Raw genomic sequence first — 19,230 nt, forward strand, 5'->3', positions numbered from 1 at the left:
GATATGTGGTAGGTTTTTCCTGTTTGGCATCTACTTCTCAGAAGTCAAGGCTAAAATTAAAGGACTTTCTCTCACAAATCCCACAAAGAACTGTAAATTCAGAGCTATTATACATTTCATCCAAGACCCAAACATATTGCAAGTGGGTTTAACACAGACAAATGACTGGTACCAAAGTCATGGCCTAAAACTCAATGTGAAAAATGTATTATAATGCCTTTAGGAAACTGCCAATCTAAGTTAATTACTCTACTGATAAAATGTCCCTGGTAAGGACTGATCCAGTATTAAGGGATCTGGGAACATATGTAGACATCAATCTGGCCTTTGCCCAACATGTTGCTAAGATAATAAGAAAATCATTCTATGTCATCTGACTTATAAGAAAGAGTATGGATGGAATCCAGGTTCAAGGAAGTTATAGTACCACAATACTTGGCCTTTATCTGACCTGTCATTGAATATAATGCCCCTTAAGCATGTATCTAACTAGAGACTTGCAGCAGCTGGGACGTCTACAAAGGTTTTTTTACCAGGAGAATTCAGGGCATGATTGCCCTGTCCTACAATGACTGCCAGTAGGTTCTGCCACTATATTCAGTCTCATAATGACTACTGAGAGGAGATCATTGCCTGGCTTAAAGGGCTTCCTCAGAAAAAGGCCTGATGGAGCTGTTGCACAATTGCAAAATAAACAGCATTAGAAAAAAACAGATTAGGGGATTTCATCTTTGCTTGTGACTTAAACAGAATGTGCTGGGAGATGAATATGTGTCCCAAAAGATTCCACCACTATGGAATAGCCTCCCCATCTATGTGAAACAGAGTTTATCCCTGACCCTATTCAAATGAAACCTTGACAATTTGATAGAAAATCATAAATTTTCCCTGGTCTGGCCCAAATGTCCCTTATAGACAGAGGTCATCAATATGAAAAGTAGTGTCCTAACTAACCCCCTTACAAATTTTAAGTTACATGCCTACTAACATGCCCCCCCATATGATGCTTGGGAACCAAATGGTTTGGGGTGTGCAGCTAGGTTTTTAATGATCCTAGTGGTTGTTAACTAAGTAACAGCCTATGAACATATAATTGCCATTCTGTTCACATTCACAACTTGTAAGAGCACTAGTTACAAATTGCCCCTAATTTTGTATCCTTTTTTCCCCACAATATTTGTGTGCCTGTCTAGTAATCTTTCCTTCAGATGTATAGAGGTGTGCCCATGTAAAATTCAAAAATTCTTAAATGGACATATCGCCCTGCTCATTTTTAATGCTGAACCTGTACTTGATTACTTATGTGCATCATTTTTTTCAACTAATTCTGAACATCTCATGACTTCAGTCACTGATCCCTACTCCATCCTTCAGTATATATTTGTTGCAAGCCTTTTCCTTGCTCATGATTTCCTGTTTTATTTATCTTCTGATGCCAATTATATACTTACTACAGATCATTGTATGCGAATTTGTGGCATATAATCTGGTTAATCATGCAAAATCATTTGTTTCCATCATGTACTTAGATATGGTCATGGAGCAGCTAACCACGGTATGACCATAAGCCAATGCTTTGCGCTCAGTGGTTGGTTCCTCATGCTATGTTCCTTGGTGTCATGCATGATTATCTGCTACTCAACATAGTTTCATAGGTTCATAGGTTGGTACTAGGCTATCAGCCCCAAGGCCTATACAAGCCTAGCCATAACAATTCCCTAGCTGTTTCTTCCCACAGTATTTACTTCCCTGGACCCCTGTCTAGCAGGGTGACTGACGTGATCCCCGGAGTGAATTTTCTATCTGTCATCCAATCATCAAGGTTTCTTCTGAAGAGGGCCAAATAGGTGCTCTGCTTGACATGTATGGGTGGTCTATTCCAGTCTGGGAGTCTCTGGGTCAGTAACCTATCCCTCCAGAATGTTTTGTTCATTGTGATGACAAGGTTTAGATCCCTAGAGTGTGTGTCTCTGAGGGATTGGGATTTCTTTAACTGTAGCATGTCCAAGAGCTCTGGGTTTGACATGGCCTTGTATGTTAAACAGAGATCACCTCTAAGTAGATGACAACATGCTAAAAACCTAAATCATGTTAACTTCTGGCTACAATACTAAGGAATCTCTGGGATCATTTTTAAAGATCACTGGCAATTATACAAGAAACTGTTTAAACATTAACCAGTGCCTATCAATCACAGTTAGAAAAGAATATTCTGTATCCCATGTAAATCTAAAAATAAGTCTAAGTAATCAAGGGAGATCACTGAATCACTGTATACCTTGTCCATCCAACCCTTTTTTAAATAAAATACTACAGAATATAACTTTCAAACAAGCCACCTAAAAAAACGTTAAAACGGTACTGCAATTCCTTCTTCTAGAATGTATTCTCTGGTTATTTATGTTATGTACAGATGGTCTATGCCTGGTAGGGCGGCCACGGTGGTGCAGTGGTTAGCATTGCCGCCTCACAGCAAGAGGTTCTCCGGTTCGATCCTCGGCTGGGGTGCCTTCTGTGCGGAGTCTGCATGTCCTCCCTGTGGTCGCGTGGGTTTCCTCCGGGTGCTCCGGTTTCCTCCCACATCCCAAAGACATGCTGCAGGTGGATTGGACACTCTAAATTGGCCCTAGGTGTGCATGTGAGTGTGCCTTCTGTGGAAGGTTGGGCGCCGGGCTGGCAACTCGACACCGTAAAACTCCACTGCCATTCAATGTGTGGACAGGTGATCCGCTGTGGCGACCCCTAACCGGGATAAAGCCAGAAGAAGAAGAAGACAGATGGTCTATGCCTGCAATTTAAGGCAATCCCCCGGATTCTCAAAAGCTTGCACGGAGTGCAAGATCAGTGCAGGAGCTCAAGCAAGCAATATGTCTGCTGTGCGATCCAGGAACAGCCTGCAGGGGCGTGCACGACCACTTCTGCACTAATCTTGCACAGACTAAGCCCTGGTATGCACATCACACCATTTGCAGGTGAAATCTATGCAAATGAGGTGAATTTGCAATCCAGGAAGCTCACAACAGTCTGTGCAAGACTAGTGCAATCTGCAGAAATGTACTCAGTTAGTAACAGTACATTTCTGCAAAATCCAAAATGGAGCTATGACAGCTCCAAATAAAGGTTGCATATCATTTAGTAAGCATGCCAATGGCCAAGTATAAAGCCATTGGCATTGCAAACAGCAAACAAAATTAAAAAATCAACTTTTATTTTTTTGTAGCTGATCTTGGCTGTTTAAGCATAGGGCAGTGACGTACAAAAGGGATCGGGGGAAAATAATCAAATATACCTAAAATAAGCATTCTAACTAAAATCAGTATTCTGCCATGCAAGTCAATGGCAGGCAGAAGACAACCTGGCCAGTGAGTAGTGGTTGCTAAGGGGGGAGGCTCAGTTTGAGACATGCAACTATGCATTAGCCGGCAAACCTATGCAAATGAGGGGAAGGATAGTGAATCCCAGTTCTCCCCAACATGTGAGTCAGGTACCAAAAGTGTAAGAGTAGGAATAGCTTGGTGCACGCGTAGGAGGTAGATGACATCATGGGAGGTGTGTCAGGCATACTGTAAGGGGATTGGAGCCCTGTGGCTTGGGTTTCCTCCTAGCTTAGGGCTGTGTCTAAACCTTCCTTGCACTCTTTACAAAGCCTAAGCAGGTGTGCGTACCACTCACCGGGTTTTACAGGAAGAAAAAAGAAGTTAAACCAGGAAATAGCAGCACTATGCACATTGAGCACTCTGCACGGCACACACATGGACTTAAACAGGGAGGCAATGGGAAGGGAAAACAGCAGTAGGAAGGTAATCAAGGAGAACTAGCTTAGCTGGCAGGTGAAATGCATCAGATTCAGCCAATTACACAGGCAGCAGACCAGCCCAGCCCAGAACACTACTATAAACTAAGCAAACACCTTTCCCCTCTGTTTTTTCCCACACTCTACACCACCGATGTATACAAGCAGGGAAATTTTGACAAACAAACCTACAAAATGAGAAGGGCTGCAGGAGGCAACATAGAACAACATGTGCAAGAGGCTGAGGGTGGTGAGGATGTGAATGCTGCTGAACAACCCACAGTGAGGAGACGGAGAAGAGTGTATAGACCCAGGGTAACCTACCAGGGGCTACATGAGCTGGAGATAGTGGAGCGCTATAGGGTGGACAGAGACTTCCTACAGCAAATTGTTGAGCTGTGATGGCCACACATGACACACCACACTGACCAAGGGGGAACCCATCCCAGTGGATATCAAGGTATGTGTAGGCCTAGGTACACTAACCACAGGTACCTCTCAAAGCACAACTGGGGATATTATGAGGATCTCACAGGCATCAGCATCCAAAGTATTCCACCAGTTCCTAGATGCCATGTCAGCACGTCAGTGAGTCCGTATATCACCCATGAGGTGTTGACCAGCATTATGCGTGTCTTCCACCAAATAGCAGAATAACCTGGGGTAGTGGGTGCTATAGACTGCACGCACATACACATCAAAGCACCACCTGGTGAGCAGGGTAGGGCCTACATCAACCACAGGGGCATCCCCTCCATCAACTGCCAGGTCTTATGTGATGCCCAGGGCATTATAATGAATGTGTGTGCTGGCTGTCCTGGAAGCTATGATGATTCCAACATATGGCATCTGATGCAGCTGTATCAGAGATTTGCCAGTGAGGACATCCCCTACGGTCACCTAGTGGGGGATGCTGGGTATACACTGGAGCCGTGGCTAATGACACCCATCAGAAATGCACACACACCTGAACAACAATGCCATGATGAGGCACACACACACAGGCCAGACATATAATAGAATGTGTGTTTGGGATGCTCAGGTCACAGTTCTGGTGTTTGGACACATCCAGTGGAGCCTTGCATATTAACCAGATACATGTACCCAACTTGTTATGATATGTGCTATGCTACACAATATGATCCTGAGGAAACAGCTGCAGCAGGAACAGCATGGGGCATGTACATACAGCCCCCCCAACAATGCCAAGGCCTGCACAGGCACAGAATGACCTGGAGGAGGAACAACCTGAGCCTGCCCCAGTAGGCAGATGGAGGCGTGCCCAGTATGCAATGGCTGCGGCAAAGAGGCAATGTATAGCACATGCACTAACACGGTAAGGACCCAGGGAATGCCACCTCTCTTTGACTCGCACATACAGTAAAAGGGATGCCAAACATGGCACTACCTGTGCTCAACCATGTATAGGGCGTGTACTATGTACATCCAACAAAGGCAGCCCTCCAGCACCATCTGGAAGTCTGGCACACCCTCAAGGTATGTCACTCAACCTACCAAATGCCAAATGGAGTTGAATGTGTCATTACCTTTAGCTATGGTATGGATCTGAGCATGCAAGGAAATTGGGTGGCTGAATATTATGGCAGCAGACAGTAGACACCCATAGTGGCACCATGGCATTTGTAACACATACTGGAGTCACCATAGTAGCCAGTACTACACAGGATGACAAAACCCACTGCAGGAAATGTGCTGAGTGACATGTGCATCCATCAGTGTCAGCCAGCAGGACAGGTGTAGACAAATCCAAACAGAGCCTGTGCCATGGCCCCTGAATGATGGCTATGGTTAACCACTCCCCCAGGCCTACACAGACAGATCACAGCAGGGCAGGCAGTGGGATGTTAGTTCTGAAGGTTAGGAAGTCAGACAATAATATGTAGGGCAACCAAAGACACTATCTGTAGTACACTGGCATGCCTCTAGTCTGCATGATAGTTAGCAATACAGAATGAAATGGTGTACCTGACATACCAGTACAGTCACAGCAAATGTGTACAAGTGTCACGTGTGCCTCTCACATCCTACATAGTAATGTAATAACAGTCAGGTGTGACCCCCCCCCAATGCTGTGTAGAAATTTAGAAATAGTTAGGTGTGCTCCCCCATCCTACATAGCAATGTAATAACAGTCAGGTATGCCCCCCCCATCCTGTGTAGAAATGTAATAATAGTCAGGTGTGCCCCCCTCATCCTACATAGTAAAGTAATAACAGTCAGGTGTGCTCCCCTCACTCTTGTTTAAAAATGTAGAAACAGTCATGTGTTCCCCCCCACTATGCAGAAATGTAGTAACAGTCAAAGCCAAATGATGGATGGATACCCTGCAGACACAGCATGCTACCTGTTGGTGTACAACACAAAGGTTAGCACTTCAGCACAAACTACCTGGACACGATCCACACATTCAATACAGATGGCCATACTGGGCATACTTACACACTTAGATAAATTTATTTATTATTTTATTTATTTATTTAGCATTTGTTGACCGGGAGTGTCCGACTAGGTTCCACAGAGCCTGAAGGCAATGTCAGTCAATAACATACTGAAAGGTCATACTGGGCATGCTCACACACCTAAACACATGAAAGCCATGTATACAAACACCAGTGGACCAGACATATCTGGCAGTTGCAGTTGTTAGTGCAGATACTCATCATTATGCACCACTCATGCCTTGCACACACAGTGGATAGGAACACAGACATATATGTTAGGCCAGCACACTATAATAAGCCAAATGTAGACGTACATAAATGTGTGGAATAGGGTGACTGTGACAAGGAGCCATCCAAGCCTGTCCCACACAGTACACAGCCAAAGGGCCCCAAACACATGAGGTGCAAATGTCACTTACTGCCAATACTAGCCACCAGTATCTGTCAGCATTACAGACTATGTGGTGCACGTACCAGCTGTGCAACATGACTGTACAAGGAAGTAGTCATCTAGCAGCTGTATACACGTACTTGTGAAATATGACCCCGTGTGTGCCTCCATGTGGCGTGTCAACCCTTAGATGAATGGGTTATGGCCCATGCACACACACACTGCACTTCCAATAGCTTTACTATGACAAGCCTGTTGACGTCATCCAATGTGAAATACACCTTTGGGAGTGTAGGTGCCCAGTAATCTCTGTGTCGCATCCCATAATTGCATACTGCAGTTGTATGATAAACTTCTTAGGTAGGAGTTCTAACCACAGACTTGGCAACTGTGTGTGTGTGTGTGTGTGTGTGTGTGTGTGTGTGTGTGTGTGTGTGTGTGTGTGTGTGTGTGTGTGTGTGTATGAGTGTGTGTGTGTGTGTGTCTGTCTGTCTCTGATGGTGTAGAGAGCAATGCTTTTTATGATACTCACACTCCCTACAATTCATATACTTAACTTTGACAAGGTTGCTGATATCATAAACCTAGACATACACCTCTGGGAAGACTGTAGCTCAGTAATCTCTGTAGTGCATCCTGTAACTGGGTACTGCTGTAATGTGATAAAATAGGTAGGTGTTCTAATCCCAGACAGAGCAAGTGTGTGTGCATGTGTGTCTGTCTGACCCTATCTGTGTAGAGCACATTGCTTTTTAGGGTACTTACAATTCATATAGTCAACTTTGGCAAGGCTGCTGATGTCACCCACCTAGAAATACACCTTCTTTGAAGATTGCAGCCCAGTAATCTCCATAGCGTGTCTTGTAACTGTGTACTGCTCTAGTGTGATAAAGTAGTTAGGTAGGCATTCTAATCCCAGACATGACAAGTGTGTGACTGTCTGTGTAGAAAGCAATGTTTTTTTGGGTACTCACACTCCTTACAATTCATATACACAACTTTGGCAAGGCTGTTGATGTCACCCACCTAGAAATACACCTCTGGGTAGGTTGTAGCCCAGTAATCTCTGTAGCGTGTCCTGTAACTGCGTACTACTGTAGTGTGATAAAGTAGTTAAGTAGGTGTTCTAATCCCAGATATGGTGAGTGTGTGTGTGTGTCTGTCTGACCCTGTCAGTGCAGAGATCTATACTTTTTAGGGTACTCACACTCCCTTCAATTCATATACTTAACTTTAGCAAGGTTGCTGATGTCACCCACTTAGAAATACACCTCTGGGAAGGTTGTAGCCCAATAATCCCTGTAGCACGTCCTGTAACTGCATACTGCTGCAGTGTGATAAAGTAGTTATGTAGGTGTTCTAATCCCAGACAGAGCAAGTGTGTGTCTGTCTGTCTGACTCAATCTCTGTAGAGCGTGATGCTTTTTAGGGTACTTACAATTCATATACTCAACTTTGGCAAGGCTGCTGATGTCACCCACCTAAAAATATACCTTCTTTGAAGACTGCAGCCCAGTAATATCCATAGCATGTCCTGTAACTGTGTACTGCTGTAGTGTGATAAAGTAGTTAGATAGGCATTCTAATCCCAGACATGATAAGTGTGTGACTGTCTGTGTAAAGAGAACTGCTTTTTAGGGTACTCACACTCCTTACAATTCATATACTCAACTTTGGCAAGGCTGCTGATTTCACCCACCTAGAAATACACCTCTTGGAAGGTTGTAGCCCAATAATCCCTGTAGCGCATCCTCTAACTGCATACTGCTGTAGTGTGATACTGTAGTTATGTAGGTGTTATAATCCCAGACATGGCATGTGTGTGTGTGTGTGTGTGTGTGTGTGTGTGTGTGTGTGTGTGTGTGTGTGTGTGTGTGTGTGTGTGTGTGTGTGTGTCTGCTTGACACTGTCTATGTTGAGAGCAATGCTTTTTAATGTATTCACGCTACTTATAAGTCATATACTCAGTTTTGGCAAGGCTGTTGATGTCACCCACCTAGACATACACCTCTGCGAAGGTTAGAGCCCAGTAATCTCCATAGCGCATACCATAACTGCGTACTGCTGTAGTGCGATTTAGAATTGTGGTAGGGTTCCATCCCCACCCATGGCAGTTTTCGATGTTTTGTGTCTGTTTCAATGTCTGTGTACAGAGCAATGCATTATAGCCTAGTCACACACAGTACATTTCAAATGCCCTACTTTGGCAATCTTGCTGATGTCATTCATTGTGAAATACACCTCTGGGGAAAGAGTTCTCCAGTAATCTCCATGGCGCATACTATAACTGCATAGTGCTAGAGTGTAATAAACTAGTTAGGTAAAGTTTTACTCCAAGACATGACAGTTGTTTGTGCGTGTGTGTTTGTAACTCATATCCTGTGTGGAGGTGGTTGTGAGGGTGTGACACTTGTGGCCAATGTGGAGCGGGTTTTGCATATTTCTTATATGGTGGCCCTACTATATATCATAATGTCCAATGTACAGTGATAACAGATGTGAAATAGCTGAGAGGCTGGGGTTTAAAGCCATACCCATACATGTGACATCAGGGCCAGGCAATCACAGTTAGGAACCCCAGTATTACCCAGAGCACACTCTCAACCCATGTCTCATACACACACACATGCCTAGGCAACAGCCAATATGTGGGTAGTACACTGCATATTGGCCACTGATAGTAACTATGGGGTGATAGCTGTGTGCTACAGAGGGCATGGCACACTGTCCATCTGTCCAATATTCATGTACATGCAGACAATGCACCCTCCCCATGTTCCCCACTGGATACCTGCAACACCTGTGGTGCCATCATATGGGACCCACAAAGGACATACCATGCCTGGCAACATGCTCTGTGTTGACAGATGCCACTGACACCAGGGAATGTCATTACCATACTATCAATGTAGGTACAGGGTAAACCTGCTGCCCATTATCAGTTCCCACCACAGGTAGGCAAGACTGGCACATCTGATGATAATCTGTGTGCACAACATGGGCCAGACACCCCAGGTACAGTTCCACATCTCACTGTACATGCATGTGGAAGGTGTGCACATCCCAGACACTGTCCATGTCATGGACTAAGGAACACATACATGGCAAGCAATGCACAGCATTGGCCACACACAATAGTCACCCAGGTGACTGGATGGGAGATACAATACCCACCTGTGTGGGCAAATGCAGACACTACAGCCCTGAGCCACAATGCAGACCATTGTCATGTGGCCTGATGCCAAGGTAGACCTATCAACTAGCCTTGTACAGCCATCTGGCACAGGCGACAACCACACACCCATGCAGACATGCACCCATGCATGTCAGTACTGACACCCTGTGTGTGTTACGGTGCATATGTTCACATCCACACTCCCTACAACCCCCATTGTTATACTGAAGCATGCTGTATGATGTCAGACACCTTTCCATACCCTTTGCTCATAAAACCTCTGTACGACTCATGTGGTGCATGTGATACCTGCACAGTGATGTGTTGTGGCAATCCCACTACTAATGAGTTGTACTCCTGGCCTTGCCAAGTGTGTCAATGTGTGTGCATCCCTGTGAGAGTGTGGCTGTGTTGACGCTGGCACCTGTTCATGTGGACAGGCATGTGTATGTCACCTACCATATAGCTACCATATCCCTGTTGTAGATGTCACTCACCATCACATATATGTTCTGAGGGCTCCACAGCAGGTAACCCTTGTGGTGCATCCAATAACTGCACAGAACTGTGATAGCACTACATAGTCATCAGGGTTTGATACTCTGTGATAGTAGGCATGTGGCACAAACATGCTTAGGTTTTAGTCTCTCACCCCTCCCTGACTTGTCATTGCCTCTGTCTGCCTCTCCCACTCCCTCTCTGGTGGATGTGTAGACCTACACCTGCTTTGCTTAGGCAGCAGCATGTGTATTTTAAGTGATGCTCATGATCAGCTGATGGCCTATGAACAAATTGCGTCTCTTCCCTAGCTGATTGCATGTGGAACAGCTGTGGTAAATGTCCCATAGCAAATTGCATGGAAACACACTCCAATATCTAGGAACGTCATGCTGGTGTTGGGCCTTTTCATTCACTTTGAGCAGGAACTAGATCTGTTGTTTGACAAACAGCATCTTAAATGGATTGGGGATTTACCTCTACAACATACACTGTGGAAACAGGACAATACACAGGAGGGGAATGTGCCTGACCTGACTACAAACTGTAAGTGCTGCTATACTGCGTTCCAAGTAATGTTAATTTAAAAGTGTGTGTGTGGATATGGCTGTCATACATGTCTCAATATCTGCCATGTCAGTTCTATGTTTATGAGGAATCCCCATATGCAGGGTCATCTGCAGACTGGGCAGTGTGTTGTGCCTTTGGTTTCATGTGTTACCCATGGAGCATCTATCTGTGGACTGCAGAAGGTAGCGTGAGGACTGCAGTCTGTAGATGGTGGAAGCCGTGACAGTTGCCAACTACATAGGACATATGTTGCAACAAACCCTGTTATAACAGTAAATGTATGAGGTTATCACAGCAACATGTCAATATTGCCCCTGTGTATGTGCTTCCAGCCACAACTCTGTCAACCTTTGTACATATATCGTGCATGAAGAGGTGAATATGTGCTGTACACCATAATTAGTGTCATCATATCTGATAGCAAGCCAGGGAGATATCAGATTGCTACACATATTATATACAGTAGGGGTTATATTTGATGACATAACCTGGACATACGGTGGTTGGTTGTACAGTACTGAGGTCTGTGTACTTATGGTGAATGTCAACAGTGTGTGTATTGTTAATATGTACCTTGGCCTGTGTACAGACTGTGGAAGTTGTCAACGTCCTACGTCCTATCCTATATGATGTTAAATGCTGCTCCATTGTATGTTACCATATTGGCTTACATGTTTATAGGGCCTTACAAACACATGTCCCATACCACAATCAGCCATCAGACCAAACTGTATAGCGGCCCAGTATATGTAGGGTTAGTGTGTGAGTGGCACATATGAGGATGGTGTTGAACAGATAGTCCATATACTGTAATATTATGCTAGGTTGTCATATGTGGCTGTGGTTGTGTTCTCAATGATTCTGGTTATGCACTTTCACACAGGTGTATCTTACCCTGTGCTGTGACATGCCTGTACAGTCTGCTATATATGCAGGTACATGTGCATTGCCCCATAGGAGATGTAGGCCAGTGTTGAGCCAGTATGCCTGCAGCCTGCACTGTGCATTGTTACATGCCTAGCAGCTTAGTTTACTTACCCAGTAAGATGTCATGTGCAGATACTTGCAGATGTGCTGCTACCGGGTCTCTCTTAACAGTCATGTATGTCAGACAGAGCAGTGGGATGATGTACAGCTGTATGTCAATATCTAGTGGGTAGTATGTGGCCATGGCACCCCTGTATGAGCAGTTATTGTGTCAGGCCAGACAGGGGTGTGTGAATGCATAACCTATGGTGGCATATGTATACCAGTTGTTATGTGTTATACCCATCTACATGGCTGTTAACATCCATATTGTCAGACATGGTACACATGTTTTGCACTAAGGGGTTCTGTGTATACCTCTGGACTGTACAGAGTGAGTCAGAATGTCCATACATATTGGCCAATATCTCTGCTGCAGTCAACAGGGGCAGTATGTGCTAGCAGCGGCACTTTACTAGGATGTCCTTAGGATGTCTGTCAGTAGACAATGGCACACATGTGGAAAGCAGATGTGACCTCCCATACATACACCATGTCTGTGAAGACAATGCCAATTACAGTAACAATAGTATATAGAACTGTAATAGTTCACAAATAAAGGTTTTCTATCCCTGCCAACCTGTGCATGTTTTTTTCCTATGACCTCTCTGTGGGTATATGTTGCAGGCGATGATTGTCATTTGTATGGGTGGCCCATATAGTGTCCAGTTGTTCAGGTGTGAACTGTAGGCATGGTGGCTGTTCCACATTTTGTGCACCTTCTACATATGTATCTTACTGTACATATCTGTGTGTGTGTGTATGTGTAGTCACATGTATATCTCTATATATGTAATTATACTTACAGGTATATCTGTATCTGCAGATATGTGTCTGTGTATCTGTATCCTGGGGATGTTGATAGCTTCCACATTTTACAATTCCTATGGGAACCAGACTGTGCTGCATGATATGTTACCAATACCAGCCTGACATCATACAGGTGGGGTGAAGTACTGTTAACATATTGTGCCCATGTCATTTCAGGTCCTTGTTATGGGATCTGCAACACTTGGTAGTGTATTACAGGTCGGACGTGTTTGGCTGGGGGGTATGCCTATTCATACATGATGTATATTGTTTGGGGCCTCTCAACCCCATTAACAGTGCATGTGAACATATCTGTTTTTGTTAGTCAGGAGAAAACAACAAGAGAGGCAAATTGACATGACCACACTCTAGTTTATTGTTAGCCCTTTTGTATATATGTTTTTGTTAGTCTACCATTGCTATTTACAGATATATGGCCACATATACCTATATAGATATATATATCAGCTTACATATGCATGGGCAGCCATGGTGGTGCTGCGGTTAGCATTGCCGCCTCACAGCAAGAGGTTCTCCGGTTCAGTTCTCGGCTGGGGTGCCTTCTGTGTGGAGTCTGTATGTCCTCCCTGTGGTCACGTGGGTTTTCTCCGTGTGCTCCAGTTTCCTCCCACATCCCAAAGACATGCAGTAGGTGAATTGGTCACTCTAAATTGTTCCTATGTGTGCGTGAGTGTCCCTTTTGTGGAAGGTTGGGTGCCAGGCTGGCAACTTGACACCGTAAAACTTTACTGCCAATCACAAGCGGACAGATGATCTGCTGTGGCAACCCCTAACAAGGAAAAGCCGAAAGAAGAAGAAGAAGATCTGCTTACATATGTATGACTATGCCCGTAGATACCTAAATAGCTATATATCTGCATACATATATGTTCCTTGCTGTGTATATATAGACATATAGGTGCATATATATGTGTTGATGTAGGCATTTGCATGTATATATGTTCATATATATGTATATATATATATATGTAAATATTTTTAGATATACATATATATATATATATATATATATATATAGAGAGAGAGAGAGAGAGAGAGATGTTGTATCTGTTTAGATATTAATATATTTACACACACACACACACACACACACACACACACACACACACACACACACACACACACACACACACACACACACACACACACACACACACACACACACACATATATCTAGATGTTGGTATACATTCTCTGTACTGTTGCATGCCTGGGCTGGATGATATGTTTCTGAAAACATCAGATTTATGAATATCTGTCATGGCTTAGTGGAAAATTACTTTATGTATAGTGTACAGGGTCCTGGGTTTAAGCCTTGCAGAGGCTTTTTATTTTGTTGCTGGGCAAAACACGGGCTGTTGGATACAGAGTGATTAAGGCACTTTAAAGCAGTTGCAAACGGGTGTGCGTGGGTTTGTGCGGAGGTAAGCACTGCTAACTTCCAGTCACACTTTCTTCTACTCAGTTAGCTTTCATATTGCTTAATCTGTGTAGGCAGTGCTTATCCCCGTTCAGATGCACTTAAACACACTTACTAGTGCTTACCTATGCTTACTACTGCTTATTTGTGCTTATACCTGCTTACTAGTGCCGTATTCATTATGAGACTGCTACATCACATGTGCATTTCCTGCAGTACTCTAGTTCATACATATATGTTATTTAGTGGGTTTTGCAACAAAACTATTGGTTATAACGTGCTTTGCCATGTAAAATAGACTCTGCTGCAGTGGGACACAGACTGGGAATGCCTGCTCGTTAGGCGAATGTTCTGCCCAATTCACACTAATGCTTACATCCACGACGCGGTCTGATTAGAACCACTCCATCCAACACCAGCATGCCTCGACCAATAATTTCATACCCATCACCCCCCCCCCCTCAACAGCAATCATCCTTTCTCTGGGTGCAAATCACTTCTAACAACACCACTACACACTGCCCATTCTCCACTTCTCGGAACCCATCACGTACGTTGTCTTGACACATGGATTATACAGGCTTTCCCAACCTTGTAGTCTGAGAACAAACATGCACTACCATTGTGAATCTGTGTGTAATGCCAGGAAACCAAATATGCCATAAATTTTTGGATTATCCCTCAAGGGACGTTTTTGTTTTTGTTTCTAAATTAGACGTAACGGGTCAGCAATGTTTCTCCCACTGGTAGTATCCTGCCTGTAATTTGGGAAGCAGTGGTTTGTTTACTTTTTGTGTGCATTTGTTTGTATGTTTTACCTGTTTGGCTGTGGGGGGGGGGGTATTGGTACAGTTAACACATATGTTGATTGAAACCCCTCACCCTCATTGGCAGTGCTTGTGGTCATGTATGCTATTCTTATATATATATCTGTGTATATATACACACACACACACACACACATATATATATATATATATCTATATATATATATATATATATATATATATATATATATATATATATATATATATATATATATATATATATATTCTGCCATCTATATAAACATATATATATATATATATTCTGCCATCACCCAGAATGATACCGCAGTAAGGACAAAATTATTGACATCAACAATTGGCTAAGCTTCTGGTGTCATTCTAAGGGGATCCAGTATCTGTCTGCTTGGGATGACATGGTCGACAGACCATGATGCTTTGCCATAGATGGCCTACACCTGTCGCCCCTGGGATTCTGGATACTGGCTAAGGCTCTTGCTGCCCCTATAGTGCCTTTTTTAGGCAGGGTTCAAATAACAAATTCACCACCATAACAGGAAAAGGCAATCAAAAACTGAGGGTAATGCTATTCAATGCTAGAAGTCCAAATCTCAAAATGCACTCACTTGAGGCACTCCTTAAAATGGAGACCATCGATACCTATGCAGTGACTGAGACCTGGTTCAAGGCTCCAGAGAGCACCCCTGCACTACCAGGCTATAACTCATACCACATTTTTCGGCCATGTAACCTGGACCAAAACACCAAAGGTGGAGGTGTGTCCATATTCCTTAAGGATATCCACACCTCCAGGCTATTTGCTCAGCATAATGCATCCGAGGTTATCCAAGTGAAACTAACTCTGGGCAAAACTGCAATCCAAATTATAGCTTGCGACAGATCCCCCATCATGCCCCAGGATTCCCATTCCTCTTTTCTTGATGTACTGGAAAATATTAGGTTTCAACCAAACACCCTAATAATGGGCGAATTCAAGTACCCTACCATTAACTGGGAAAACTACTCGTGTACCAATTCCTTAGCTCAATGATTTCTGAAATTCATAAACTCCAATGACCTAGATCAACTTATCCACACCCCCACCAGGGGCAACAATATCCTAGACCAAGTCATTACCAACATGAGTGACCAGTGTTCCACACCTGAAGTCAACTTCTCGTTGGTCCGATCCGACCATAAGCTTATCACCCTTGATATCCACATCCCGCCCCGACCCTCCGTTATGGAAACCACAGTAAAACATTTCTCCAAAGCCAACTTCATGCTTCTTAAGACAGAAATGGGGAACTGCATGATACCCATGCAGATGGACAATACAGATACAACTGCTAAATCCTACACAAATGCACACTATAAGCACTTACACGAGTGCATGGATCATGATTTCCCAAACATAACCAAGATGCTATCCTCCAAAAAAAGGAAGCCAATTTGGTGGTCCCCTGCCATAAACATACTGTACAACAGAAGGAAGAAACTGTTGCAAAAGAAAGTAAAATCCCATGAGTGGAGGAGCACCCTGGTCAGCCTCAGGAAGAAGCTGAGATCCCTTATAAGATCCTCCAAAGCTAGTTACGAAAACAAAATCACCACTAAATCCAAGGACAACCACAAAGCATTCTATATCTATGTCAAGAATCTAGATGGCAACACCCAGATCTGCTCTGATTTACAGCACAAAGGCATGAAAATTACTGAATCAACTGATATTGCCAACATCCAAGCAGATCAGTTCAGTGCTAACTTTACCCACCTCTCACCCCTAAAGGGCCCATATCTAAACAGGAAGAATGCAGAGTTCCTGTTATCACAACTACAAAGGTAAAGGCTGCACTCTCTAAAGCCAAAAACACATCATCCATGGGACCGGGCAACATCCCAGGCTGCATTTTACACGAACTTCAGAATGAACTGACTCCCCACTTAAGCACCATGTTCAATAATAGCCTTGCATCAGGCTTTATGCCCACTGAATGGCACACAGCAACAGTTAACCCACTCCACAAAGGGGGAGCCACCACTGATCAGGGGAACTATCCACCTATTAACCTGATGAGCTTGGTCTGCAGGGCCATGGAATGTATCATCAAGGAACTTATAAACAAAGACATTGGTAACCTCCAAACTCTGGATCCCACCCAGTTTGGGTTTGTGAAAGTCAGATCATGCCTCCTGAACCTGATCAACTTCTTTGAGGCAGTCACCAAAGCCGTGGATGAGGGTAAGGTGGTTCACACAGCCTGTCCTGACCTCGCCAAGGCTTTTGACACCATCCACCATTCTGGAATTATAGCTAAACTCACTAAACTAGGTATAAATCCCTACATCAGAAGATGGTTTGCCAGCTGGCCTACTGACAGAACCCACATGTAAAAGTTGAAGACTCCAAATCTGACCTCAAAGCAGTAACAAGTGGAGTACCACAGGTTTCCATCCTGGAACCTCTCCTGTTTGGTATCTACTTCTCTGAAGTACAGGCTAACACAGAAGGCCTCTGGCTAATGAAGTTTGCAGATGACTGCAAACTAGGAGACATAGTCAAGTCCCCAAATGATGTGGGCATCCTACAGAAGGGCTTCACTGAGACAGATGACTGGTGTCAGAGCCATGGCCTCAAGCTCAATTCCAAAAAGTGCAGTGTCATCCCCTTTGATAAAAACTCTGTACCCATGAACTACTACATAGGCAGAAATCTACTTAACACCTAATGCGTGATAAAAGACCTTGGGACCCAGGTGGACAGTAGTCCCTCCTTTGATAGTCACATCGCCACAGTAGTCAGGAAGTCCTTCTACGTGGCACACCTCATCATAAAAGGGTTCTGATCCAAGAAAAAAGAGATCATTGTTCCCCTCTACTCATCACTCATTAGACCCATTATAGAGTACAATGCCCATTTTGGAATGTACCTCACAAGACATCTGCAGCAGCTGGAAAGGCCACAGAAGTACCTCACAAAGAGGATTACTGGCCTCAAAAAATGCCCTACACTGACCGCCTCAACAAACTTCAGCTTTACTCCGTAGCATATCGCCTACTCCAAGGTGATCTCTGCCAAACATATAAAGCTATGTCAAACCCAGAGCTGTTGGACATGCTACACCTAAAGAAATCCCAATCCCTCCGCGCTACATGTTCTAGGGACCTAAAACTTGTCACCACAATAAACAGGACACGCACGAGGGATAGATTTCTGTCCCAGAGACTTCCCATACTATGGAACAAGCTACCCATCTATGTCAAGCAAAGTTCTTTTTTAGCACTCTTCAAGAAAAATCTTGATGAGTGGATGGGAAATAGGAAATACACCCTGGGGATCACTTCTGTGTCTCTGCTGGACAGTGGCACAGGAAAATAACTTTCTTGGGTGGCGTAAGCTATGGAACCTTGCTGGCTAGGCTTACGTAGGCCCTTTATATATGTATACACACACACACACACATATATATATATATATATATATATATATATATATATATATATATATATATATATATATATATCTCTAACGAAATATAGATGTATGGATGTTTGCATATGTTTGCATATGTGTATATCTATATATGGATATTTATAGATATGTATGTATATATATATATATATATATATATATATATATATATATATATATATATACATATGTAATACACTCTGCTGCCCTGACCTAGGGACTGTGAATCTGTCCTGCCTGAAAGCCAAGATACAAACCTATTCTAAGCCAACAGGACTCCACCCGTACTATAAGTTAGAGCAAATCCTCTCCATAAGACTCTAATTCAAAAGAACCTAGAAACGCTTCACTCTGCTGCCCTGACATAGGGACTGTGAATCTGTCCTGCCTGAAAGCCAAGATACAAACCTATTCTAAGCCAACAGGACTCCACCCGTACTATAAGTTAGAGCAAATCCGCTCCATAAGACTCCAATTCAAAAGAACCTAGAAAGTATGTGTTACAGTGTCTGCAGTGTTACTACATCTTTCCTAATTAATGCCTTGTAACTGAGGACTGCTCCCTAGCCAGGTCAGCCAGTACACCTACTCTCTGCTACCCCTTTCTCCCTAGCCTCATCACTTACCTTCAAATTAACTAAGCTGCTAAGTTTTGTTCCTCTCTGCTACTCCTACACTCTAAAACACAATAAGAAAGTTTATTTATATTGTTTCTATTCTCTTTTTCCAAGGACTTGCCCCACTTATCTATCCCTCTGCTCTGATACATATATTATCCTACAGCTGGCTTGAACTTCTCTTTGCTCT

The sequence above is a fragment of the Protopterus annectens genome, chromosome 3.part1, assembly GCF_019279795.1.
Source record: "Protopterus annectens isolate FY-2018-M chromosome 3.part1, PAN1.0, whole genome shotgun sequence".
NCBI classification, from domain to species: Eukaryota; Metazoa; Chordata; order Ceratodontiformes; family Protopteridae; genus Protopterus; species Protopterus annectens.